Raw genomic sequence first — 27,522 nt, 5'->3', positions numbered from 1 at the left:
ATTTCTCACCTTTAAGATGGCATTCTTGCTACTCATCACTTTTCTTAAGAGAGTAGTAGACTTCAGGTGTTGTCAGTCTCCCCTTCCTGTCTAGAATTTGACCCAGGTAGGGTCCAAGCAATCCTTCACCCTAGATCAGGCTACACACCTGAAGCACCATCTAATACGTCACAGTCTATGATTCTGCAGGCCTTCCATTCTTCACCAGGTTTGACAGCAGATCAAGAGAGGCTGAAATTACTGTGACTTGTTAGGGCACTTGAGATTAATGTTCAAAGAACATAAGGACAGATAGTTCTCATGTAAGGTAATATGTAATGTAATGTAAGGGAAACAAGGTCAATTTAGCTCAAAGGGAATCATTTAAGATTTTATAGGGAATTTGAACAGAATCACTGTTTTACAGCTGATCACTGAGTCGGCCAGAGATTCACTGAACGAGCCGTATAACATCAACTCTGCACTGTATATTAAAATCCAAAATATAGTGAAAACATTATTTAATAGCACAGTAACAAGATCTGCAGTTTAAGACATTAACTTGTTAACACAAAACACAAGATACTTTTATTTTCAATATAAATAAGACTTTATTTATATAAACCTAAGACATAAACTAATCTAACAAATGAACACACGCATTCACACATTCACATGTTGCAGAAAGAGAGAAAGTGAGGAAAGGATGAGTTTAAGAGAATGAAAATGTGAAATCCCAAGTTTGTAGCAATATGTGCAATTGCATAGACCTGAACAGCCATTAATTACTTAATTAACCCTCATATTGAGTTTCTCAATGAGGCTAAAATTTGTATTAAATGCACCAGCTCAGCAAAAATCTGGAAGTTACTTGCTTGCTTTGCCTTTGTGTTAAGGGATTCCCTTTTGTCATAGTGTTTGCAGAAAGGGGGTTCCCTGAGGTTGCTGATTGGCTGACAGTTCAGTGGTCGTTTGTAGTGATGTCCTGGGAAGCCAATCGTTGGGCGTTGTCTGAAGATGGTTTCGGAGTCCATTGCTAGTTGAAGTTTGGTGCAGTCGGAGCTGGACTTTGCGACAAACTTAACTTTTGAACACGAAACTCAACAGAAAGAAAAGAAACTTTAAAAAAGAAAAGTTAAAAAATAAAATGAGGTAAAGAGACTAGGTGGTTTTTCTTCTCATCGTGGTGTTAAGTAGCACGCTCAAAGAGCGCTAAAAAGCAGTGTCAAAACGCGGTGGCAAAAGCAAACATAGAAGAGCGGGATTTGATGGTGTCCTGAGTTTTTAAACTCGGCTTTTGGACACACCCCAACTGGTGTGTTGACCAATTAGATATTATCTTATCTCGGGGTGTTGTGCTGTTTCTCCTCCCAATACATAAATCAGTTATCTGGTCAGTCACATTATCCGAACTTTCCCGCTCTTGGAGAGTATAATTTTGCACAGGATTTCTATAACCAGAATATGATACATTTGACAAAGAATTGATTGATAGAAAAGTTTAAAGCGTGAATTTTCAAACTCATACATACCAAACAAGAATATTAACCCTTAAACTATTCCCTAGTTATTAAAAAGACATACATAATATGTGATTAAAACATGTGTGGGTTACATACATAATATGGAGTTATGCATAGAAACCATTAGTTGTTCATAAATCCTTTTAAGATGATTTTTGGTGCATATGGAAAAGATGAAGTTCTGTGTAGGACATAGGGACATGTTCTGTGAACAAAGGAATTTCAGTCTGGTCTATGTCTTTGTAGCAGGCTAAGTATTTTATCTGCTTTTGGCCCAATTTGGATGTAAGCAGCCCTATTATTTAAGGACTATTATTTTGAGGGGTGTGGTGGTGTCTTGATTCTGAGTTCTCCTCTTCCTGGCATTCCCCTTTCCGTTCCTGTTTGCGTTCAGGTAGGATAAGACTCGATTGACTGTATTACTGTGAATGGCTCGAAGCTAATCTGCGCTATTTATAGTCTGATTAGAGTGGGGCTGGTGGCATCGGCATTACGGCAAGTTTGTGGAGGAGTTCGCTTGCATGTATGTTTTGTGATCGTATCAAATTTTCCGATCGCTTGCGATGGTGGTATTTATTGTGTGTTGCTCTTAGTAATGGCGACAAAAGCGTGTGCGTGAGTGCTAACCGGTACATTGAGTCACGACACTTGTTGGGAGTAACCATATAGCTTTGCATTGGTCTTCGTTCAACCCTAACCGTAAGTGCGTTTTCTTTCTCTTTCCTGCAAATGGGACTTATTAGATTTAGTTTAACACTTTGATTTTAATGTTAAAGGTAAAGGGGGGAATGGAACATCACAATCTCTAAGTTGATCCCTCGTTGAAGGTACTACATGTGACGTCGTTGCTGTTTTGCTTATGGGCATTGTTTTGTTTTGTTGATTACGGACCTTTGTACGTCATTGCTTACGGCTTCGCTGTTTGGCGGGTCGTTTGGGCTTTGCTAGGCCATCCATCTGTTTTATTTTGATTTAGTTTTCCAGTATAAGTGTCTGTTTTTTTTTTTGTTTTGTTTGCACATTGCGCTGTGGGTTTCCTCTTTTGTATTTTGGGTTCCTTTTACAACCGTGTTAATTACTTTGTTAATTTGTTATTTTGTGCTATTTTGGTTATTTTGCAGTTTTATAATTGTTCATTTATATTTTTGTTATTTTGTGCCATGTATTGTTCTGGGTCATTGTAGAGAGTTTACAACTTTTTTTCATTTACTGTCTTGTAATTCTGGTGCCATTCAGGCACCATCTGTTCCCGCTGCATCTTGTGCCATTAGGAGGCCGGAGTACTGGAGTCATTACATCCAGTGTCTGTAAACTTAGTCTGATTGTTTTCATTCTTTATTATTCTTTGTACTGTTCTTTTGTAATTTGCTTCTGATTTTCTTTCTCCAGGAGCCAATGTGGACTCTGTGTGGAGCAGGGGAGTCTAGCTGCTTTCCTTCAGTGGGGTGTGCTCCACAGGGTGCCGTGTGTGTGTGGGTACGATCTCCTTTACAGTGTGGGTGTGAGGGGTTTGATGTGGTGTGAATTTTGGTGGGTTCAGACGACCTCCCGAGTTGCAGCCAGCCTGCCCTGTTCCTGCTAAACCTGGCCCTGGAGAATTATCTTAATCTCGTGGTGTGTTTCCCAGGAGAGAGAATTTTATTTATGCTCTTATAATAAAGTGTATTTTTGTACTGATAATCCCGTCTCACGACGATTTTATTTATTTGCCTTCAAGTGGTAAAACGTACCTGTGTCCTTATTGGGAGTATTTCCCTAGCGCCCCACTAGGGTGGCATAGTCAGATTAAAGTTAATTGTGATTTAGGGTCTTTTAGACCTATGTGAGTGCCACATCTTCTATGTGGGGGAAAAGTCAATCTAAGGAAGCTTGTGATTTCTCTCGTGGAACACATGTGATGGCCATCTCTTTGACCATCAGTCTTGATTACTTGCCCCAAATTTGACAATCTCCTTCCTGCAATGGACTTATCAATAAGTGTTCCTTTTGTTTTAATGTTGCAAGTTGCTCAAAGCTAGTTGGTGGACTTTCTTCAGACTAGGGATGTGCCCGAAGCTGAATACCTTATTCGAAAAGGCACGGATAATGGCTTCAAAACGAATAACGAATTTATTCGAATAACAGAAAAAAAAATATTCGGCGGACAATCACGTTTGCTGGAACAGCACTACATTAGTGAGGTCTGCGGTTGTTAAGATTTGTGCAATAATAATGGCTAGTAGCTACTGCTGTGTAGGGTTGGGTACCGAACTCTGTACTTTTAAGGGTACGGACCGAATTGCGTCGATACTACCGAGTATCGATTCACATTAAATCATTCGGTACCAAATTTCGGTACCTGAGAATGCATTTGGGCGCATACGAGAGAGGGACATGCCACCCCTGCAACTCTTTAAAACGCAACACACAGGGCAAACCGAAATGTCCTGAAGTATGCTTACATTTCTAGGGTCATATGGTTTCCGCGAAGACGCGGACAGGATGGCGGAGTCCATTCATAAAAACGGAATTTACTCTATAGCACGGAATGCCATGGAATTCGTCAAGTTTTGGATGAATAAAAGAATGTCTGTCACTTAATTCGAATCGCGATATGAACTAGTGTATGTGAATATTAAAACGCAAAAAGACGATTTAAATATGAATCCTGCATGTTCCGTTAGCCTCGGTATGTATGAATGGCGGAGACGCGGTTTCGTTTACTACACAAATACCGAAGCACACTGAACTCGCGGTGATTTTCGGACTCTGCATCTCACTACATGAACACATGAACTTACAGGCTGTGAGTCACTTCATGAGAATTTTACCGTTTCATTTGAGAAAACCAGCATCATATCATACTGTATACACAGAAACTTCACGGCAACCTGTCAAAATAAAAGTGCGGTTTAACATGTAACAGAAATATATTACTCTTGTATTACTTTTGTACAGTATAATGTTCGTCTTTATATATTCTATTTACTGACAAATTTAAATAAAACAATTAAATGATAAAAAATAATTATTACAACCACATTAACAACTTAATTGTAGAAAAAAAAATATTATTAACTTTTTTAAAGGAATATTCACACAATTTGTCTTCCATGTATTAATTTTGACAGTAAACCTCTGTTTGTTTGCCAAAAAATAAAAGGGATTAATTTTCATTTGATTAAAAATAAATAAATGTTTCATGCCTTCATTTGATTATCAGAAAAAAATAAAACAATAATTTCTGGAAGAAAAATAATTGTAGGGCCCTATTGTTCAAAATGTTGAAATTGAGAGTTTTGGACTGAAATAAATGTTTTTGTTATTACACAGAGAGTAAAGTACCGAAAAAAGGTACCGTTGGGTACCGGTACCGAATTTCAGGTACCCGAAACCGGTACTGTACCGGTTCAAATGTGAACGGTACCCAACCCTACTGCTGTGATAGCGTTTGACACAGCGTTTCGTACAGATAATATCATGGTGATCATTGCGTTTGTCTAACGAATGTGGTATCCTCAGCAAAACTATCCGCGCGCTCCTTTTTTGATTGCTGCCTGTCAGTCCCGGCAAAGCAATGTTGCCAGATACTGCTTCAAAAAACAAACACAACCAATCCCCTGAAAATTCACCAAAATAATTTTAAATCTTTTTTTTTTTTTTTTTTCAAATAAGATACATAATCTCTAACCTCAACCTTCATCTTCCCACTTTATTAATGCCCTAATTACTTTATTAACTCTGTTACATTAAGTATTAAAACAAGTCCAGCGAAGCTTATAATAACTAGATCTGGCAACATGGCAGAGCGGAGTGGAGGTTGCACTTGCGTCAGCCACATGAATTTATTCAGCGACATGATTTTAAACATTTTTTCATAATGTTTTCAAATTTAATTTTTGAACAGGAAACATTTACGGAGGTCTGGACATTTATCAACTAACTCGACAAAAATATCCTAAAAACGGTCTAACTGTAAAAACGCATTACATTAGCTCTTTTCTTGAATGGCATTACATTTAATTATACAAGATGAAGAAAAGCGATGTCTGATCAAGGCTTTTGGAGGGTCCAAAATGATGTGTTGCTCTCTGTTGATAAAAATACTCGTAAATGATCACAGACTCCCGTAACACATGATCTCTAAGTTACTTCAAGTTCAATCGAGCATATTGTCATTCTGCTATGAGTAGGCTACTGAACACTTTCTTTGCATTTCCATTTTTTTTTTTTTCAGCTTCTTTTTTTTCTACTAGTGCTCTTATTTAAGATTGTGGATGCTTGTCTCTTGACAAACTGGACACAAAGTTTCACTGGAAAACAAGAAAAATAAAGTTATTTTTCTTTTTTGATCAATATTTTCTGTAGTTTTAAATAGAAAATATTTATAAAGTTATAATTATAATAAAAAAAATAATAATACTTTCTTTAGTTATACAAGGTATATTTGTTAAATGAAAACTACGAATCGAACAGATTTGCATTTAAAATGGTATTTTCATGTAATTTGACGAAATTCCGGTTTAAGCCAAGCGCACTTCCGGATCCATCCAAATACAGATACAGATACAGATACAAATAATTTTGAGATAGTCACAGATGCAGATAGAGATACAAATAATGGCTCCACTGCACACCCCTATTTCAGACTCATAGCACCAAGATTTATGACAGATTTATGACATTGTCTTGTTTTCTTGGGGCCCCTCTGTGGAATTTGCTCTTTTGGTGGTTCTAACATCAATCTGATAGATTCTTCGATTCTTAAATGGTCTGATTCGCTCTGATATCCTACACTCAGTATGGCCGGCACTGTAAAAAATGACCGCGATTTTAACGGTAAAAAACTGTGAAAAAGCTACGGTAAAAACCTGTTAAATGGTTAACGGTAATGTAAGAGCCATATTTCATAATTCATTATTTTAAATTGATTATCATAATTATTTGTGTTATATTATGCTGTATATTTTTTAGTCCATATTAGTTTGTTACTGCGCATGTCTTGTGATGTCATTTCCTAGTTCACGTGTATGGTTTTTTGAGGCACGTGAGAAGTTAGTAAGCTGCGCAAGTTTTGGAGAACACAAGCTTTTGACCGTAATCAAAAACGATCGTAACTGGAATTATATTTCATCAAGACACAGGAATATTTTGTTGTAACGTAAGAGGATTTATGCGAGAAGACTGTAAGAAGTGTTGAAACGTTCTATGTTGAAAATAAATGAAGAAACAAAAGGATTTCATGGACTGCTGAGTAAGTTAAACGAGTTACGCGTCAAAACTTGTGGACTAACTACAAAGAATTCACATGTCCCATACAGGTAAGTTCCCCTAATATATACGGTGAAAAACTGTAATAGAAGTTTCAGAAAATTTTACGGTGAAATACTGCTTTTGGAAGTGAAAAAGAATGTAAAATTTACAGGGAAAAAACGTAAATTGACGTTCCCAGAATTCCCTGCATTGCATTTCAAATTTTGTTTGAATTTGATGTTTTTTCTTTGAAATAACTAGGTTTGTCCTTAGTTTTTTCTTATCAGTTATGTTTATTAGGGTTGTATGTTACATCTAATGTTGTTAAATTAATGTCTATTGCATATTTCAGTTAAATGAGTCTCACCATGATGGTGTTTAGTGTTTGTGTGAATGACACTGTGCACCTTCTATACAGGTGCATCTCAGTAAATTACAATGTCGTGAAAAAGTTAATTTATTTATGAAAAAGTTATTTCAAAAAGTGAAACGTTCATATATTTTAGATTCATTGCATGTAAAGTAAAACGTTTCAAAAGTTTGTTTTAATTTTGATGATTAGAGCTTACAGCTCATGAAAGTCAAAAATCAGTATCTCAAAATATTAGAATATTTACATTTGAGTTTCAATAAATGACCATCCCTACAGTATAAATTTCGGGTATCTCTTGTTCTTTGAAACCACAATAATGGAGAAGACTGCTGACTTGGCAATGGTCCAGAAGACGAAAATTGACACCCTCCACAAAGAGGGTAAGTCACAGAGGGTCATTACTGAAAGGTGTGGCTGTTTACAGAGTGCTGTATCAAAGCATATTATATGCAAAGTTGACTGGAAGGAAGAATTTGGGTAGGAAAAGGTGCACAAGCAAAAGGGATGACTTCAAGCTTGAGAATACTGTCAAGCAAAGCTGATTCAAACACTTGTGAGAGCTTCACAAGGAGTGAACTGAAGCTGGAGTCAGTGTATCAAGAGTCACCACGCACAGACGTCTTCAGGAAAAGGGCTACCAAGCCACTTCTGAAACAGAGACAACGTCAGAAGCGTCTTAACTGGGCTGTGGAGAAAAAGAACTGGACTGTTGCTCAGTGGTCCAAAGTCCTCTTTTCAGATGAAGTAAATTTTGCATTTCATTTGGAAATCAAGGTCCCAGAGTATGGAGGAAGAGAGGAGAGACACAGAATCCATGTTGCTTGAAGTCCAGTGTGAATTTTCCACATTCTGTTTTGATTTGGGCTGCCATGTTATCTGCTGGTGTTGGTCCACTGTGTTTTCTGAAGTCCACAGTCAATGCAGCCATCTACCAGGAAATTTTAGAGCACTTCATGCTTCCTTCTGCTGACAAGCTTTATGGAGATGCTGATTTCATTTTCCAGCAGGACTTGGCACCTGCCCACACTGTCAAAGGTACCAAAAGCTGGTTAAATGACCATGGTGTTGGTGTGCTTGACTGGCCAGCAAACTCGCCTGACCTGAACCCCATAGAGAATCTATGGGGCATTGTCAAGATGAAGATGAGAGACACCAGACACAACAATCAAAAGCAATCTGGGCTTCCATACCACCTCAGCAGTGCCACAAACTGATCACCCCCATGCCACGCCGTATTGAGGCAGTAATTAAAGCAAAAGGAGCCCCTACCAAGTATTAAGTAAATATACAGTAAATGAACATACTTTCCAGAAGGCCAACAATTCACTAAAAATGTTTTTTTTAATGGTCTTATGAAGTATTCTAATTTGTTGAGATAGTGAATTGGTGGGTTTTTGTTAAATGTGAGCCTAAATCATCACAATTAAAAGAACCAAAGACTTAAACTACTTCAGTCTGTGTGCATTGAATTTATTTAATACAAGAGTTTCACAATTTGATTTAAATTACTGAAATAAATGAACTTTTCCAGGACATTCTAATTTATTGAGATGCACCTGTATATGTCATTATTTAAAATCTGCTTGTGATGGGCTTTGGTGTGACTCATGTGACTTTCTCATCACCTCCTGCGTTTGGTGGTTATCAGTGTAATACAAAGGTATAAAACAGATTTCAGTACTTCAATAGGTTGGTATAATAATATTATATCAGTTAATGAAATTACGGTATTTAACTGTAAATTTAAGTTAAAACCGTAAAACTTAAAACGTTGCTACCGTATATTTTACGGTAGAATTCCGGCAACCACAGCTGCCATTTTTTTACCGTAAATTTTACGGAATTTTTTTTACAGTGCAGTAGTCATTTTGTTCCCTATAGCGTCATCATTTGTGTGCATTGTGAGCTCCTCAAAGTGGAATGTCTCATTTTACATTGTTAACCACGGGTCCCTAAGAGGGGAACAAGATGGTGTGCCTCCTTGCCATACTTCCTGCATCCCCTGTGTAGAGAAAGAGATACACTTCAGATATGATGATTGTCTTTGCTTTTTCTGTGATAAAGTTCCATCTTCATTAGTATTACATTTTAATAATTGTTATTTTAATATTTTATTCTGACACAAAATGTTTAAATGATAGTATATGTGTGCACTTTCCCTGTGCAATTGCTCCAGCACACAGACAAAGACAAACCAAAGACACACACACCAGCACCTCAACCCTCTGCCCTCTAGGGATACGGGTGTTTTTGGATGACTTCCTAAAGCTTGAAGCCCTTCCCAAGTCCTCACCCTTGAAAGGGACAATGTTTCAAAGCTCATTTGTTGTGCTTTTTCTTCGTGTCCAACTAGCGTGGCGGGGCTCATGCCAACCTTCCTCTCCACAGTCACAAACAGGAGCCCCATGCCAAACGGCACTCTGGGACAAGACAGTCATGACGGAATGCTATCATTCCCTTGTTAAATCCTGCTGTTTTGACTTTTTTTCATCTAATATTCCTCTTTTCCTGTTCTCCTGGGTCATAACTTCAATTTGTGTGAAATAAGCTAATTTTACGACACAGAACACCTGTATTCATCTCCATATTAATCGAAAACAGGAAGTATAAATCCCAATTCAGCCACAGCTGGTGTCGTGTTAGATGTACCTTCAGGGAGAAGTCTGTCTGCAGCACATTAAAATATCACTCTATTCCCCTGTGTTACCTTTGTAGAGCACTGCACTGCTCTGGTCCAAATCAGATATCATAATTATGAATGTCATCATATCAAGATCCATGTAAAATATTTAAATACGTTGGCAGGTCTCAGCAAAGGGTACCATATATAGCTTGAGTTACGGGTACATGAGAGGCAGCTGCTCCCAGTATATTTAAAAACATATACTGTGATGTCTTTACATACTCACAATGCAGAGGAGAGACTTTACCAACTTAAGAGAAGAGAGAAGGAATCAAATATCAAAGGCAGTACAATATAAAATAATAATACTATAATATTTTGATACAGGCCTATACCATGGTGTAAAATCATTGCCAACAATCATACTACTTCAAAGACATCCTAAAATGTTTACTTTTAAACACTTCACATATCACACAGACAAATAAATTAAATACAACAGTGGCAATGAGATGCGCATATGCCTTAATACACAAACCTCAAACACGGTGATGATCAACAAATGTTAATTCGGCAAAAGTGTTATCTCTGAGATATATGACTTCCTAAAGCTCGAAGCCCTTCCCAAGTCCTCACCCTTGAAAGGGACAATGTTTCAAAGCTCATTTGTTGTGCTTTTTCTTCATGTCCAACTAGCGTGGTGATACTAACAGTGGCAACAGCAGTAGCTGTAGCAGCAGTACAGTAAAGCAATTGACATTTTTAATAATAGCCACCATACAGCATGGCTGTCAAACTTTTTGTTAATATTACATGTATTATAATATTACAATATTAATTGACAATATTAATATTACAATCCACTGTGTGTAACGATGGGACAACATTTGAACAGTTTTAATCAAATACTTGAGCTGATGAAATGATGAAATAAGCTGACAATATAACTTTTTGTTGGAAAAAATGTTTAAAGTGTTCTTGTTCAGCTCACAGAAGAAAAAAAAAAGACTATTAAAAATATATATATTTGTTCAAGCTACTTTTCTGCATTTTTTAGAAGAACATTTTTGCAAGTTGGATTTTTTTTTTAAAGCTTTGGGACTTCCGGAAGGTTTTGAATGAATGATAACATTTCCTTCGTCCATCCCTTTCTTTCTGTTCTGAGAACCGGACACCATTGTAAGGTCACCCAGTACAAAGCTGGAATCACTGTAGGTTGTCCACCTCCACTCATTAAAAACATTACAGAGCATCACTCTAATGAACTCAAGACAATGCTAATTACTGTCTGAGAACAAAAGGTGCATAAAAAATTCGATCCATGGGGCACACTTGTTCTCAACACTAGCTCAGCCATCTTAATCCATTAGCAATACGATGTGGAGGTGCAGCACGTGTTGAGGGTAGTGGCAGGGTGGGTCAGAAGGACTGGCGGTCTCAGAACTGCAGATACATTCACCTGTGACAATCCTTTATGAATGTGATAAAATAAAGAAAGTCTCTCAAGGACCCAGAGAGCTGACTCTGCTCCCAAACGTCCCTAGAGACCAAGTGTCAGAGTTGTCTATCAGCAGCTTGAAAGGAAAAAAGAAGCATGTTAGCGGGAGCTATTGTGCCACCGTTGTCATTGACTGATCGGGCCTATTTAACTGGCTTTCACAGAGAATGAAAGCACCTGAATGGATGAAAGAGACAGACCCCCCGACAAACAAGAGTCCACGGAATATTCATGGAGGATCTGCGCAGGAAAGATTAATGTATTAGAAATTAAAATGGGGCTCAGACGTTATGATCTTGCTCTAACACTTGGCCAGACCCATGTCACCCGCGTTCACGCTAACACCTGAAGTCGGCACGCCGCCGCTGCCAAGGTGGAGAGAAATCATTAAACGACCCGCTATTGTATGAGGAGAATAATCTAACTTCACCCCAGCCCAGCTGACAATGAATAATTCCAGAGCCATTTGCAATGTTAACAGCACCTATCGGAGCCATCCGTGCCGTTACGATAAGAGTGGCAAATATGCATTTCAACAGTTGGAACAGACGCCACCTCACCGGCATTTCAAAGGACACCTGTCATTCATCTGAAAGACCTGTCACTCTGTGTCTGGCACCTGAGCCAAGAAGAGAGACGCAAAGATAATCTTGAATTCCTCTCCCATTTTTTGAACCCTCTCTTTCTCTGGCTGAGTTGTTTATAAAAAGCTGTTTCTAGTAACGTGATAAAAATTGATACAGTGCTAGTGATCATCGATTCCAACTGACCAAATAGATTTTGTACATGGTTCATGTAAATTAAGCATTTTAAAATATTTCATTTGAATTCCTGCACTGCATTTGTTTTTTGTTTTTGTAGCTAAGTATAAAATTATATTATTTAGCCTTATATTTTTAACTAAGTTATATAATCTAGTTTTTTGTTTTGTTTTGTTTTGTTTTTGGATGGATAGAGCACTTTTCAACAATGATATATCATTGTGGGTCTGTGCTGTACTTCATTCATGATCTCTTCATTCATTTATTTTCTCTTTTTTTATACTTCTCTGTTTTCATATATATTTATTAGACAGCATGTTAATATATATATATATATATATATATATATATATATATATATTACAATGTGCCGTCGTTCCTAGTTATTGAAACTGCATTTAAAATTAGTGTCAGTCGGTACATTTTCAGAGACAGAGGAGGAAATATTCTGAAAATTACTGTGTACATTGTCTTCAAAATAATATTAAAAGTTATTTTTTTTATTATTTTTTTTTATTGTTTGCCCACAAAATCAAATAACATTAACAGTATCACATCATATATTCATATTACAGAATGTACAAAACCCTAAAGATAAGAAGTGAAAATGGATGGAAAAAAGCAAAGAAAAACTAATTATAAATAAAATAAAATAATTTAAAAAAAAGAGCAGACCATTTTAGAACATTCTTTAAATAAGAATTATACAAAAATGAAAGGAAATGAAAAAACAGTCCTGTATGTACATCAAGAGAGCTATTTTTATGTATTCCAAAAGGGGAGACCATATCAGCCAGAATTTGTCAGATTTATGTTTATCATAAGTGAGCTTTTCAAGTGGCAACCACGTAGCAATCTGTGATATCCACATTTTGAAAGATGGAACCTGTGATGCAGACCAAAGTAACAAAATACTTTTTTTAGCTAAATATACCAGGACAATAAATAACTGTATTGCATCTTTTTTAAACAAACTGTTCACATTCAGTAAATATAAAGCTGGGGTCATATCAAAGTTTAGTTCAAGAAGATCTTTCATTACCCTATGTATTTTCTTCCAATATGGCAACATTTTGTCACAGTACCAAAAAACAATGAATGAATGTGCCTTTATCTTTTTTACACTTGAAAGATAGGCCTGTGGCATTGATAAACATCTTCTTAATATGCATCGATGAAATAGCAGATGAAATTTAGCTCTGTAGCTAATTCTGGGGCAGTTTTCTGACTGTCTATTGTCCCTGTCAAATAATGAATTAAAAAAAATTGAAGTTGAGCTCATGGATCCCAAGAGAAGGACATTTCGGATACATATTATCACATACAATAGCCCAGTCATTCTCTTCAATGGTTTGACCAATGTCCTTCTCCCAAACACCCTTCAGTCCCACCAAGGCAGAAGTGCAATTACTAGACAATATGTCATATGCCCTTGATATTAATCCCTTTAAACAAATTGTATTCAGTAAAAGGTCTTCAATCTCTGTTGTTTCAGTTCTCAACTCTTCTTTGTCTATCTTTTGTTTTTAAAAAATGTCGCAATTGAAGGTATTTGTAAAAATTGGACTTTGAAACTTTATATTGCTCTACAATCTGCTGAAAAGACTTTAGGGTGCCTTCTGAAAATAAACAAGATATTTGAGAGATTCCCAGTTTCAGCCATGCTGAAAGACCAATCTTCTGCAACGTTAAAGGCAAATCAGGGTTAAAAGAAAGTGGGGAAGACAAGGAAAAAGAGACAGAAATTCCTAAGTATGTCTTAATATCCCTCCAGGCTCGAAGAGTGTTTGATATGGTAAAATGTTCCGAAACCTTTTTTTATCTTTGTATAGTTCTTAACAAATGGCAAAAATCTAATTGGTAATGGGGTGCAAGCTGTTTCTTCCATCTTATACCAAACTGAATCGGTTCTCTCACTACACCAATTGATCATATTTTTTATCTGGGCTGCCCAAAAATAAAACAGAAGATTTGGCAGAGCTATCCCACCCTTATCTTTTGGCTTCATTAATTAAAAAATTTGATACGTAGCCTTTTATTATTCCAGATAAATTTTGAGAGGTGTTTATTGAGATCTTTGAAAAATGAATTTGCTAAATAACTAGGTATGGATTGGAATAAATATAAAAGCTTGGAAAGTACATTAATTTTTATTACATTTATTCTCCCTAGAAATTAGATTGGGAGTAAGCACCATGTTTTCAAGTTAGGCTTGATTTTCTCTATAAGAGGAATATAATTATTATTTATAAGATCATTAAGTGAAGCTGTGACAAAAATGCCTAGATATCTGAAACCATTTTCTGATAACTGGAAAGGGGAAATTAATTTTAGATGTTCTAAAGAAGAGACATTTAAAGGTAGTGCAATGGATTTGGAAAGATTTATTTTATAACCAGAAAGACTACTGTAATAAGAAATACATTTCAATAATACTGGAACAGATTGCTCTGGTTTAGACATAAATATAAGTACATCATCAGCGTAAAGTGATGGTCGATGATCTTCTCCTCCTACTATAATGCCATGGAAATTTCTGCTCTGTCTAATGAGTTCTGCTAAGGGTTCAATGACTCTATGCAGAACGGAGTCGAAGTGAGACCATTCGCAATTACTGTTGCCCTAGGATCAGAGCAAAGCAACTTGAATCCACCTAATAAAATTATTCCCTAGGTTAAATTTTCCAAGAGTGGCAAAAAAAAAAAAAAGTCCCACTCGGCTTTTTCAGCATCAAGGGAGAGGACAAGTGCAGGGTGCCTTTCACTTTGAACAAAATTAATAACATTTAAAAGTCGGCGTATATTATGGGTGCCATAATGCGATTCAACCCATTTCACAAACCCTGTTTGGTCCTGCTTGACTAACTTGGGTAGTATGCTCTCTAACCTACAGGCCAAAACTTTTGCCAGTATTTTAGAGTCTGTATTAAGTAGACTTATTGCTCTATATGATGCACAATCTTGTGGGTCTTTATCTTTCTTAAGTATTACGCAGATAAAAAGATACATTTTTAATTCTGCCAAGCTGATCTTAGAAAGAAGTGGCTGGTAAACACTTTATATTTTGCCAACCATCATCACACAGATGTCTGTAGGAGACCTTTAACCACAGATCAGGTTGAACCTAAAATCATTGAAGGATTAATGAGATTTAGGATGTCATACCACCAATCTTTGAATGACGATTCAAAATGCTCTATGTGTGAGAGCGGAGATACCCACCAAATGCATGGAAATTACTGAGCTGTAATAAGTAGAACAATGGAAGGAGTTGTACAAGTAGTACATGGCCAGACCTTCTCTTTATTTAAGGATGAGATATAACCATGCAAAGAGGTCAGTCCATCTATAAAGTGGTTCACTGGAGTTAGCTTGCATTTTTAATTTTCCCCAATTTTCCTTATTCTTGTTCTTTATAGGCATATAACCTAAGCCCGGATGTGTACTTGTACTTGTACATGTACCCAGATTGTACATGTAATGTGCACTAGAGATCAGTTTTTGTTTCAAAGAGCTTGGACACTACTGAGCTGAGATTTCTGTAGACATCTGTTTAACCCAAAATTTGTTGAGGGCACCTGTTGAGGTTAAACTAATTATTTAAAAAATAATAATTTTAAAAAATGGTTTTGCAATACAGATACCAAGACCCAAAATAGAATAAGGAAAATTAAAAATAATTTTTTCTTCTTTTCAATTTTTGGACCACCAGAGAGAATGACCCAAAGACAAATGATGTCAAGATGACATTTCACATAAAATCTGACCCGAGCCTTCTTATTATAATCTCATTGCTGTCAATCCGTGAAGTTTACTGTTTATGCATTTAATTGATTTTTAACCAAATGTTCCATACTGCTGTTTTAAGAATATTTACAACATTTACTGTAGAACATTTGCTGTATCAACTATATCAACATTAATGGGAACTTATAAATCATAACATACTTTTACATTGGGTACATTTGTACATAAATGCCTATGTCTAAATTAAATAAAAAAATATAAAAACTTAAGTAAATAAATAAATAAAAACATTGAAGAAGTGTTCCAGGGTTCCTGAGATGCGCTCATGGCTTCAGTCCTGTATGCCACCAGCAGCACCTGGCATTTACACTCCAGTGCAGTCGGCACACAGTCTGGGTTTGGGCCCAGTCACTTAAACCCTACCAGCCTGTCCACAGGCTCTTCTCACTAGGGAGGATGGGCTGGTCACAACGTGTTTGAGATGCTGGTGTCAGTCCTAAAGGCATGCGCACACGCTTGGACAAACATATATGAGGACGTACATTGTGTGGAGAACCTTGTAAAATGACTTTATCCAGCTATACAAACAAAAAACAAATGTATATACAGTTTTATTATATAAAGTGTTTGTGCTAAACAGCAATGATATTAAATCAGAGCAAATGGAGACCTTTACTGAAGTTTCCAGCTCCTTACATGTTTTTCTTGAGAAAAAGGTTGTATTAATCTCATGTGTGTCTCTTCTATAACCATATATACTAAGATATACCCCAAATCTCTGCAAACTGTTACAAATCGCAGAAGCAACATCATATTCACATTTAGCAAGTCTCAAATGTAACTCAGTTTTCGCCGTTTGTACAGTTGTGAGTCTCATTTTATCTGACCACCATTAAAAATAAGACTACTTGGACAATACAATCCTAATCCTAGTCACAAATTAGTGTTCCTAATGGAGTCCTTGAGGAAAATAATTCAGTTTAACCACTGGAAACAGCACATTCAGTCTATAATGAGCTAATTTCAATTTGCTGCACTTACATTAGTGTGCTTACACTCGGCTCCGCGTTGGGAGACGTGGTACACATTGCAGCCTTTCGGTATCCATTAAAATTAGCATATGGACCTGTCAACACATCACGGAAGTGCGTTGTAACGATGCCATTTAGCTGCACAGTCTGGCCTGCCAGTAGAATAAATGTTTGCGGCTGATGAATGCCCTCAGACCTCCAGCGACAGTGAGACATGCTAGGACATATCCTGCCCAGCTCCAAATCAGTCTATATAAGCATTATATATAAATGCTTTTTATTAAATGCTTCTTTTTTTTGTGCATTTTCTGAGAAACTACATGGGAGATAAAAGAAAGTAAAGGATGATATAATTTTCTTCTATGGTTGATATCCTTCTTTTCCTTTAACATCATAGGATTGGGAAAATAGTCAAATATTGTCTGTGTGAACACTAAGGGGTGATATCTATTCTAGTTAAAGCTTTAATACTTTGGACCAGATGTAAGAAACTATAACCACCCAACACAGCCTTTGGTGGCACGTTTTTTTTTTGCGCAGACAAGCACCGTTCAGATGTTCTTTAGAAAATGTGAAAACTACCGTCTTCACTCAAATTGCTATTTTTTCAGTTTGTACATGTAGCTTAGAATTTTTAAGCAGATTTAAATAAACTGAATATAAGTTTAAGAATGTTGGTATAAAAACACTTTGGCAGTGTAGAGCTGCACAGAGCTGCCAACACACACAGGCAGCAAGGCTTTTGTTGTGGTGCGATTGTTTGTGATGTGTGCTGAGAGCAGATATTGTTGTGCAGTGGGGCACAGCAGGGCAAGCAGCTATTGTTCAGGGTGGGTTTAAAAACACAAGCCTGGTTATCAATAACACACAGCCTCTCTTCAAGCGGTCTACTGTGGCTGACAACCCAGCACACCTCACTTTCAGACAGAATTTGCGTAATACTTACCATTTCTTCAAAGATCCTTCTGCTGTTTGCTGAAAGCATACTCATGTGTTTGTTTGTTTGTTTGTTATAGGCCTGTTGACAAAAACATGAATGATCAACCTCAAAATTCGCTCAGATTTTTACATACAATTGTGATTTTCAGACCAATGCATAAAAACAACAGGCGGGCTGAATGCTGAAATGCAGATTCATTCTCTGAAAGTAGGTGGCGCTTATAGAAAAGCAGAAAAATCCTGGTTACTCCAGGACACACATGGGCAGATACAGTATACAGTATGTATGGGCTTTTTCTGATCTCCTGTTTTAATTTTGCAAAATAAGCTTGCAAGTTACGTAAAAATGTGAGAGGACACAATGGAAAAGGGATATGAAGAGTAGCAGATTTGCTTCTGATCTGATAGCTACATAACTACGCCGACCTTTGTGGGTTTGTGTTTAGAATCAGCACTAGTAAAATATATATATATATATATATATATATATATATATTTTTTTTGCATTTCAACCGGTAGAGTTTAAATCCGTAGCTAATGTTTAAGAATTAGGTCAATAGGCAAAGAGGAAGAGGTCTTTTGTGGCTGGTCAAATGCATGAAGATTTACAAAAACAATCAACTACTTTACCTCTGGATTCCGTCAAAAGTGAACAGGCTCAAAACATTTCAGACCCCATTTACACCTGTATGTAGCGATATCCACTTGTAATCAGATTGACAAAAACACTTCTTGATAGCAGATGTAAATTGGGCCTTTCTGTTTCTGACACTTGCTGGTCACGGAGAAGAAAGTAGGTCAAACCGTATTTACATATAACCATATCCTTAAAAATATAATTTGCATTGACAGTATGCAAATGTTTGTGTCAGTTTTAATGCATTGACAGATAGATTGTACATTAAAATATTTGACTATCTCTACTCTACTCAGAAAGAACCATCCTGAAAGAACCATCCTAAGCCTGCATTGTTTCAATTGTCTTCAATCAGCATGTTGATAAATGTTTTACAGCAGATTAGCATTATGTGATGATGAGGAGCGTTCTCCCATTTTTAATTCACCTGTATACTTTTTAAATAGATTACTGTTGTACTAGAGCAGAGAAGAGTTGCATCAATATTCGTTCAGCCCTACAAACCCAGTTTTCAGAAAAAGACAGGTGCTTTCTGCATATTAAAAGCATTTTGTGTGTGTGGGGGGGTTGGATATAAATAAGTTTGTATCCTATTGTTTGTCTTTTTTTGTGTGTGTGTGTGTGTGTGCACATATTATGTAAAATTTACAATCAGGATAACATTTTATATCAGAACAAACTTGAATAAAAGTCCTTATTTGTTTAGTTCATTTATAAAGAGTCAAGTCAGGTCAAGTCACCTTTATTTATATAGCGCTTTTAACAATACAGGTTGTGTCAAAGCAACTTCACAATATCAAAATAGGAAAATAGTGTGTCAATAATGTAAAATGACAAGATTAAACACTCAATTTTCAGTTAAAAGCATTTCATTATTGAATTTAGTGATGTCATCGTCCGGTTCAGTTCAGTTTAAATAGTATCTGTGCAATCAAGTCGACGATATCGCTGGAAATTAAGTGTCCCCAACTAAGCAAGCCAGAGGTGACAGCGGCAAGGAACCAAAACTCCACTGGTGACAGAATGGAGAAAAAAACCTTGGGAGAAACCAGGCTCAGTCGGGGCGCCAGTTCTCCTCTGACCAGACGAAACAGCAGTTGAATTCCAACTGCAGCAAAGTCAGATTGTGTAGAGGAGTCATCTGGTTCCCATGTGAAAAATATGAAAAGAGTATGAAAAATAAACTTGAGATACAGTGATGTGAAAAAGTTTTTGCCCCCTTCCTGTTTTTTTTTTTTTTTTTTTGCATATTTGTCACACTTGAATGATTCAGATCATCAAACTAATTTTAATATTACACAAAGATAACCCGAGTAAATACAAAATGCAGTTTTGAAATAATGATTTCATTTATTAAGGGAAAAAAGCTCTCCTAACCTGCCTGGCCCTACGCGAAAAAGTAATTGCCCCATAAATCTAATAACTGGTTGTGCCACCCTTTGCAGCAATAACTGCAATCAAGCGTTTGCGATAACAGGCAATGAGTCTTTCACATCGCTGTGGAGGAATTTTGGCCCACTCTTCTTTGCAGAATTGTTTTAATTCAGCCACATTGGAGGGTTTTCAAACATGAAAGGACTGTTTAAGGTCATGCCACAGCATCTCAATCGGATTTAAGTCCGGACTTTGACTTGGCCACTCCAAAACCTTAATTATGTTTTTCTTGAGCCATTCAGAGGTGGACTTGCTGGTGTGTTTAGGATCATTGTCCTGCTTCTAGGGCTGCAACTAACGATTATTTTAATAATCGATTAATCTGTCGATTATTTTTTCGATTAATCGATGAATCGGATTTTTAAAAAAAGAAAAAAGAAAAGCATTCATTTCCAACCCTTTATTCAAAAACAGAACTAAAATCTTTAGAAAGTGCACCAACATGTTGCTCCTTGAACATCCCTGGGCTGTTATAATAATAATAAAATAAAATAAAAATGGACTAACACAAAAAACATACACATGTATGCTTTACATCTGCCAAATATATAGACTTTTTGGGGTGCAAAAATTAAATAATTTAACAACACTGCGTCGTTAGCGTTGGTATTGTATCAGACACTTGCACTTAACATTATATGAAAATCAAGCTCAAATGGAGTTAACAATGTTTTTGACCAGAGAATGACGGAGATGGAGTGTTTTGTCTGTCATTAGAACGGCTGTAACTGTTATGCAGTGCATAAGTGCATTAAGTGCATTATGCTTTCATCAACTTTTACAGGTTATATAACTTTGATTGTAGCTATATGGGCGCTTAGTTTTTTCTTGTTGTTTAATACACTTGGCCAAAATCTCAAATTAAGCGCTTATGCACATAATGCACAGGATATTTAAAACGTATATAGACAGCAAATAACTAATTCTTCTCCACTCTTCAAACACACAAAACATTATCCTTTACTGACATAGTGTTTGAGTAAAGAAAACGATGTACTATTCAAACACCAATTATTTATTCACCCTTGCATTGCGAAAAAGCAGAGATCTCATCTTCTCCAGGCTGTGCGCGGCGCGTCAATCTGAACGGAGGCGGGGTGAAGTTACGAGGTCTCGCTGAGAGCTCGATGATCCAATGGCGTTACGAAGTTTTACTGACAAGTTATTTTAATGCTTATCATTGGTTTACTATTTTTAAAACTCTCTGATTTAAAATAATAAAAACGAATTATAAGCGACTCAAGTTTGGATAATTTTTCACAGCACCTGACTGGGCTAGGGTATGGCAACTGCCATACTCTGCCATACGCAAACGCCGCCCCTGCTCCCACACCTTGGATGACTTGGGTCGCACGGATTTCTCTGCCTCCGCCATGTATCTTTCCTCTACCTCCGCTCGTTTTTTTTGTTGTTTTTTTTTACTTTTTTTTTTTTATGAGGCGCCAAACTCTGCTACCATCCGTGCGCGAGAGAGACCGAGTGTGTTCACTCCGCTCCACGCTCAACTAAAGTTTTTTTTTTTTAATAATCAAACGTCTCCGCGTCGCGCGACACAACGAATCGATTATGAAATTCGTTGCCAACGCTTTTAGTAATCGATTTTTATCGATTTAATCGATTCGTTGTTGCAGCCCTACCTGCTTCATAACCCAAGTTCACTTGAGCTTGAGGTCACAAACTGATGGCCGGACATTCTCCTTCAGGATTTTCTGATAGAGTGCAGAATTCATGGTTCTATCAATTATGGCAACTCATCCAGGTCCTGAAGCTGCAAAGCATCCTCAGACCATCACACTATGTAAACAATTTCAAGCGGTTTCAGCTAATTATTATTTAGTAACTAGTTCCACAGAAATTTTACGTTCAGTCAATTTCTGACTTCAAAGTGTTATCCAGTTTTATAGTATAGGGGCTTTGAGCAGATTGAGCAGAGGACTTGTCTGGTTCTCGTGGTCTTGTCTCGATGGCCAACGAGGTCTTCAGAGGAGGATCTGTCTCTGGAGCTCATCTAGCTGACATGGTCTCCGCTGACATTCAGGGCTGTAGAGGTCATCTCTAGGTGCTGATCCACCATCTGATCTGGATATGGACTGGATCTGGGTGACTGCAGTGACCATCTGATCTGGATACAGACTGGGTGGCTACATTCAACTTGGAATAAGAATGAAACAGACTAATATTAGCACAGATGCCACTTGGCTTCAGTCTGTTCCTGTCTGTTGTGCTGCTGAGAGGTTTGCGATTGTAGCTCCGTGTAGCTTTGCTTTTATTGAAACTCTACCTTACTTTCACTCCCTGCTGTTTAAAATGATAATATATAACTTAACTCCCACCATATTGGTGGTGTTATCTTTCAAACTAATCTAACTAATTTGATTGTTCGCTTTTAAAACCGCAGGTGCAGCGCGTTAGCCAGTTAGTTTGTCACTTGCGTTTCTATTCGCACCTATTATTGTTTTCTTTTCTTTTTCTCTCACTCCATTTTCATTTCTCTCTCGCTCCATTTTTCACGAGTTCATCAAACAACAGTGGTAAGTGGTAAGTTAAGTTGGTATTGTTCATCAATCACGGTGAGTAATGGCTTCTTCTCCTGCTATTGTTGTTTGCACTGTTTGCCACATGTACAGTTTATCTGTCTCTGTCAGCAGCAAGGGATTCACACGTGATAAATGTAGAGAAATAGTTAGGCTGACAGAGAAGATCTTAGAACTAGAGACACGCATCCAAACTTTAGTCGATTTGTTGATATCAGCATATAGACATTCTAAACTCTATTGGTGTTAAACAACACGTGTCAGGACCTACTCATTGTCGAAATCATACTCTAGATTTAATAATGTCACATGGAATTGATGTCAGTGGAGCTGAAATTTTGCAGCAGAGCGATGATATCTCAGATCATTATATATTCCATATAGCTAAAGCTTTAAAGCCAACTCCTTGTTACAAATATGGTAGAACCATCACTTCTACCACAAAAGACTGCTTTATAAATAATCTTCCTGACTTATCTCAGTTCCTCAGCATATCCAATATCTCAGAACAACTTGATGATGTAACTGAAACTGTGGACTCTCTCTTCTCTAGCACTTTAGATACGGTTGCTCCTTTACTCTTAAGGAAGATTAAGGATAAGAGTCCAACACTGTGGTATAATGAGCACACTCGCGTCCTAAAGAGAGCAGCCCGGAAAATGGAGTGCAGCTGGAGGAAAACAAAACTAGAGGTATTTCGTATAGCTTGGCGGGAAAGTACCCTGTCCTACAGAAAAGCATTAAAAACTGCTAGATCTGATTACTTTTCGTCTCTTCTAGAAGAAAACAAACATAACCCTCGGTATTTATTCAATACAGATTTAGACCGTATCATAGTACTGAGACTGCTCTCATTAGAGTTACAAATGACCTGCTTCTATCATCTGATCGTGGTTGTATCTCTTTATTAGTTCTACTGGATCTTAGCGCTGCGTTCGACACAATTGACCACAACATTCTTTTGAATAGACTAGAAAACTTTGTTGGCATTAGTGGAAGTGCCTTAGCATGGTTCAAATCGTACTTATCTGACCGCCATCAGTTCGTAGCAGTGAATGAAGAGGTATCATATCAATCACAAGTGCAGTATGGAGTACCTCAAGGCTCAGTACTAGGGCTGTTACTTTTCACGCTTTACATGTTACCCTTTGGGAGATATTATCAGGAGACATGGTGTTAGCTTTCACTGATATGCTGATGATACTCAGCTCTATATTTCTTCGCGGCCCGGTGAAAACACATCAAATTGAGAAACTAATGGAATGCGTAGTCGATATAAAAAACTGGATGACAAGTAATTTCTTACTGCTAAATTCTGAAAAAACAGAGGTGTTAATTATCGGACCTAAAAGCCCCACATGTAATAACCTAGAACACTATCTAACACTTGACGGCTGCTCTGTCAATTCTTTTTCATCAGTTAGGAACCCAGGTGTGCTGTTTGATAGCAATCTTTCATTTGAAAGCCATGTTTCTAGCATCTGTAAAACTGTGTTTTTTCATCTCAAAAACATATCTAAATTGCGACCAATGCTCTCAATGTCAAATGCAGAAATACTAATTCATGCGTTTATGACCTCAAGGTTAGACTCTTGTAATGCTTTATTGGGTGGTTGTTCTGCACGCTTGGTCAACAAACTACAGTTGGTCCAAAATGCAGCAGCTAGAGTCCTTACTAGAACCAGGAAGTATGACCATATTAGCCCGGTTCTGTCAACACTGCACTGGCTTCCTATCAAACATCGGATAGATTTTAAAATCTTATTAATTACATATGAAGCCCTGAATGGCTTAGCTCCTCAGTACTTGAGCGAGCTCTTATCACATTATAGTCTTCCACGTCCGCTGCGTTCTGAAAATTCTGGCCGTTTGATAATACCTAGAATATCAAAAATCGACTGCGGGCGGCATATCCTTTTCCTATTTAGCGCCCAAACTCTGGAAAAATCTACCTAACACTGTTCGGGAGGCAGACACACTCTGTCAGTTTAAATCTCGATTAAAGACACATCTCTTTATCCTGGTGTACAAATAACACACTAATATGCTTCTATTATTCAAATCCATTAAAGGATTGTTAGGCTGCATTAATTAGATCAACCGGAACCGGGAACACTCCCCATAACACACAATGTACTCGTTACATCGTAAGAAGAATGGCATCTACGCTAATATTTGTCTGTTTCTTTCTTATTCTGTTTCTCAGTCCGTATCCAATAAGATGGTGGATCAGCACCAAGAGATGATGTCTGCAGCCCTGATCGTCAACGGAGAGCCCCTGAGACATAAATTTAAACTATAATAAACAAACAAATATATATTATAAAAATACACAGAGAAACAATGAATGCATTAAACTATACATTACAATTATAGCAAATGAATAAATCATATAAAGGAAAAACTTCAAATAATGAATAAAACACAAATATAACAAATACATTAAATTATAAATTAAAATGCTCCATCGGGACAAGACCACGGGAATCAGATAAGCCCTTTACACAATCTGACTTGGCTGCGGTAGGAATTGAACTGCGGGTTTCGTCTGGCCAGAGGAGAACTGGCCCCCCGACTGAACCTGGTTTCTCCCAAGGTTTTTTTTCTCCATTCTGTCACAGAGGGAGTTTTGGTTCCTTGCCGCTGTCGCCTCTGGCTTGCTCAGTTGGGGACACTTAATCTCTAGCGATTATCGTCGATTTGGTTGCACAGATACTATTTAAACTAAACTGAGCTAGACAATGACATCTCTGAATTCAATAATGAAATGCCTTTAACTGAAAATTGAGAAAATTGAGTGTTTAATCTTATCATCATGCATTACTGACACTCTATCCTTCAATTTGATACTGTTAAGTGCTTTGACACAATCTGTATTGTTAAAAGCGCTATATAAATAAAGATGACTTGACATGACGGCAATGGACATGAGCGGAAAGTTATAGTTCTCAAGGAATTAGTTTGTTCCTTCTAGATACTGAATATTTTCAGCTGAAAGCATGATTTAAACAAGAATTTAAAAACTTATTCACATGCAATCGCTCTCTCAATAATGCATTCAAACAAATGTAGCCTAATCTTACAGTGCTACTTCATCTCTATCCGATTTCGAATAAGCTGAAATCTGTAAGAAATACATTGATCCGTCTGTAAAATAACTGACGAAAACGTACTGTTATTTTCATCACAAACAAAATTTGCACTGGAAAAAGCAGCAATTATACCCTTTTTAAGCTGACAACCATAGCTTGTCATGTGGAAGGAAAAACGTTTGCACACTGTTCCAATAAGCCACGTTGAAACTCTCTTGTTATTTTATTATTTAATATACGTTATGAACAGAACTGTGATATTTCAAACATACTGAAATACTTTAGGCGGAGCGATGTTTCTGATATCAGTGACTGGGATGGGCTCTCCGATGGTGTAGGGGAGCGGCCGGTGTTGGCGGCGCAGTGGGAACTCGTAGCTGTTGGATCTGCTGGGTGAGCTCGGACACCTGCGCCACTAACGCCTGAACAGCGACCAGTATCGTGTAAATTCTTTTCTTGAATGTCCAAACGAGCCATGCTGTTGCTCAAACAGTCCTCCATGGTAGGCGCTGATGTACTTGCTGTATCCATTCTTGGTCAGATCGTTCTGTTACAACATGAACGAGGATACAATTTGCAAGTAAAACTGTTTATTGAAAGTAAAAATGGAGTGAGATAGATCCGGGTGATGCAGGCGGTGGCACAGGGACTTTGATGGTCAGACGTGGCGTGGTGGATGAAGTGCAGCGTGCTCTGATGACGGATGACGGGAACCAGACACATAGACGATCCAACACGACGTGAAACCGGAACACAGGAACTGAAGACGGGACACGAAGCACGGAAACAGGCTCAGACAACATAGACTTCATGAAAACGATCTGACAAAGGAGATGAGAAGGTGGTAAGTATTTATAGGAGGTGAGATGAGTGGCAGCTGGTGACGAAGAGTGATTGCAGCTGGATACTGATCAACGGTAACGATCCGGACACACCCACTCACATGTAAACAACAAAGCACGAGACTAGAGAGAGACATTGGATCTATGAACCGTGACAATTATGCTTTCATCAACTTTTACAGGTTATATAACTTTGATTGTAGCTATATGGGCGCTTAGTTTTTTCTTGTTGTTTAATACACTTGGCCAAAATCTCAAATTAAGCGCTTATGCACATAATGCACAGGATATTTAAAACGTATATAGACAGCAAATAACTAATTCTTCTCCACTCTTCAAACACACAAAAACATTATCCTTTACTGACATAGTGTTTGAGTAAAGAAAACGATGTACTATTCAAACACCAATTATTTATTCACCCTTGCATTGCGAAAAAGCAGAGATCTCATCTTCTCCAGGCTGTGCGCGGCGCGTCAATCTGAACGGAGGCGGGGTGAAGTTACGAGGTCTCGCTGAGAGCTCGATGATCCAATGGCGTTACGAAGTTTTACTGACAAGTTATTTTAATGCTTATCATTGGTTTACTATTTTTAAAACTCTCTGATTTAAAATAATAAAAACGAATTATAAGCGACTCAAGTTTGGATAATTTTTCACAGCACCTGACTGGGCTAGGGTATGGCAACTGCCATACTCTGCCATACGCAAACGCCGCCCCTGCTCCCACACCTTGGATGACTTGGGTCGCACGGATTTCTCTGCCTCCGCCATGTATCTTTCCTCTACCTCCGCTCGTTTTTTTTTTTTTTACTTTTTTTTTTTTTTATGAGGCGCCAAACTCTGCTACCATCCGTGCGCGAGAGAGACCGAGTGTGTTCACTCCGCTCCACGCTCAACTAAAGTTTTTTTTTTTAATAATCAAACGTCTCCGCGTCGCGCGACACAACGAATCGATTATGAAATTCGTTGCCAACGCTTTTAGTAATCGATTTTTATCGATTTAATCGATTCGTTGTTGCAGCCCTACCTGCTTCATAACCCAAGTTCACTTGAGCTTGAGGTCACAAACTGATGGCCGGACATTCTCCTTCAGGATTTTCTGATAGAGTGCAGAATTCATGGTTCTATCAATTATGGCAACTCATCCAGGTCCTGAAGCTGCAAAGCATCCTCAGACCATCACACTATGTAAACAATTTCAAGCGGTTTCAGCTAATTATTATTTAGTAACTAGTTCCACAGAAATTTTACGTTCAGTCAATTTCTGACTTCAAA

The 27,522-nt window shown here is 37.5% G+C and overlaps 1 long non-coding RNA gene across 1 annotated transcript; it reads left to right on the top strand.

The window, feature by feature from the left end:
* Positions 1-1,845: 1,845 nt before the first annotated feature.
* LOC131547421 (uncharacterized) lies at positions 1,846-3,276 on the top strand. Its single transcript, XR_009272926.1, has 3 exons — positions 1,846-1,896; positions 1,962-2,025; positions 2,096-3,276. It is a non-coding gene; the product is annotated as an uncharacterized LOC131547421 (long non-coding RNA).
* Positions 3,277-27,522: the final 24,246 nt, after the last annotated feature.

The sequence above is a fragment of the Onychostoma macrolepis genome, chromosome 09, assembly GCF_012432095.1.
Source record: "Onychostoma macrolepis isolate SWU-2019 chromosome 09, ASM1243209v1, whole genome shotgun sequence".
Taxonomy (NCBI): domain Eukaryota; kingdom Metazoa; phylum Chordata; class Actinopteri; order Cypriniformes; family Cyprinidae; genus Onychostoma; species Onychostoma macrolepis.
The sequence above is the reverse complement of the archived record's forward strand: the minus strand, read 5'-3'. Positions and strand labels throughout refer to the sequence as shown.